Below are 2,045 nucleotides of genomic sequence, written 5' to 3' on the forward strand. Positions count from 1 at the left end.
GGGGATCTCTGGCCCGGCTTGGTGAAGGAGCCCTTGCGAAGGGAAACCAGCAAGCACGGACAGACGGGGGCGTTTCTGCTGTGTCTTCTAGACCGCTCTGTTTCTCCATGCTGCCCTGTACTGAGTCAGGATGGGCTGGGCCGACAGGCTGACTAGCCAGTGAGGATTGTGGCGAAGCTTCAGGCCGCGTTTCGGGAGAGCAAATCTCTTCCCGAGTGTTAACAGCTCTGAGAACAGAAGGCTCAGACCACGGAGTAGATCTTTCACATGCTTTACTTCCCTGCATACCATACATATATATAGTTTTGGGGGTCATTCAGATTTCGGCAGCAGTTATCTCTCATTGGTTTGGACTGAGAATTTTATTTGCATGTAAGAGGGCTTGACCAATATTACACACCTCTCCTGCTGGGGCCGTTGTGGGGAGTCTGGGCTGAAATCTGAGTCATTGGTCTCAGGAGTTATCACCGAACTCCTACCGTCCCTTGTGAACGAATTTACTTTGCTCAGTGGGTCTCTGGGGTTCTGAGGTGGCCACTCTACTGGACTCTGGCTATCAGAACAGCCCACCGCCCCACAGTTCTGTCCTAGACCTCTGGGCTATCCAGCCTCTGGTTTCTGGTCCTCCTGGCAGTGTTGGGGTGGACTCCCTCTCATGAAATGGGTCTCAACTTGGACCAGCCGTTGGTTGGCCACTCCTACAGTTTCTGAGCCACCTTTACCCTAGCACATCTTGTATGCAGGACAATTTGTAGGTCAAAGGTTTTGTGGCTGGGTTGGTGTCCCAGTCCCTCCACAGAAAGTCTTGCCTGGTTGTAGCTGCCAGCAGCCACTCGTACGAATGGGTTTTCTGGAATGGGGGTCAAGGCCCGAATACTTTGGGGTACAGGAAATGCGGGAAGGGTTTGAGAAAATTAGACCAACACATGGTGTGCTTTCAGTCTGCCATCATTCATTGAATTCTCTTTGTTACAAGCAAACAGGTAGATAGGTAAAGCAAAACCCCTCCCCCAAGTTCGTCAGCAACTTGACCCAATCAGCAGCTTCATCTTCAGTCTCTGGAGGCAGGACTTCTGGCATAACTGGAACTTGGAGAGAGGCGTGGCAATTAGCAGGGGGTGGGCAGAGAGGCGTGGCTATCTGTGGAAGGCGGGGTCTGAAGAATCAGCCCTCAGCTGTAGGAGGGTCACACCTGGTTACAGGAGATGGCCAGTTCAGGCTCTGTTTCCCCATTGCTTGTGAGTGCTTAGATGGAGATCTGGTCCTTATGGCTCAGGGCTCTGGAAACAGTCCAAAGATGAAGTTCTGGATTACAGGAGTGTCTTAGTTAGGGTTTTACTGCTGTGAACAGACCAAGGCAACTCTTATAAAGAACAACATTTAACTAGGGCTGGCTTACAGGTTCAGAGGTTCAGTACATTATCATCAAGGCAGGGACATGGCAACATCCAGGCAGGCATGGTGCAGGAGGAGCTGAGAGTTCTACATCTCCATCTGAAGGCTGATAGAATACTGACTTCCAGGCAGCTGGGATTAGGGTCTTAACGTCCACACCCACTGCTACGCACACTTGTCTATTCCAGTTACATCCAAAATATCGGGGATAAAATCCTGATTAAAGGATAAGAGGCAATAAGAATCCAAAAGGATTCTGTGCCTCCTGGATTTCAGACAGTCGCTGGTATCCCCTAACTCAGATGTGTTCCAGATTAGTCTTTCCAATCATCAACATGGCCTCATAATTAGGCATAAAGGTACCCCCAAGAAATGATTCGTAAGTGGTTAAGATTGGGCATTGTCTCCTGGCCTACACATTGTTTCTAACCTCGCCAGAGCTAGCAACAGAGGTCGAGTACATTCCTTAGGGCAATAGACAGTTCATAATAGTTAGAAATGTTTTGCATACTAGAGAGTAATGTAGGGTTTCCCTCACTCTAGGACATTAGCTAAAAGTGTCAGGTCGGAACTTCCCACTGTCTGCCCCGGGCTAGAACCAGAGAATTAGCAGGAAATGCTAGATTGAAATCTCCTGGTCATTGCTTCCA

The 2,045-nt window shown here is 49.4% G+C and overlaps 1 long non-coding RNA gene across 1 annotated transcript in view; it reads right to left on the bottom strand.

Annotated features, from left to right (window-relative positions):
* Positions 1-1,143: 1,143 nt before the first annotated feature.
* Positions 1,144-2,045, bottom strand: part of LOC116071277 — a 16,275-nt gene continuing 15,373 nt past the window's right edge. The window contains exon 3 of the long non-coding RNA XR_004110801.1: positions 1,144-1,280. This is a non-coding gene — a long non-coding RNA (uncharacterized LOC116071277). The remainder of the gene's footprint in view (positions 1,281-2,045) is intronic.

This window comes from Mastomys coucha, unplaced genomic scaffold (assembly GCF_008632895.1).
Source record: "Mastomys coucha isolate ucsf_1 unplaced genomic scaffold, UCSF_Mcou_1 pScaffold22, whole genome shotgun sequence".
Lineage (NCBI taxonomy): Eukaryota > Metazoa > Chordata > Mammalia > Rodentia > Muridae > Mastomys > Mastomys coucha.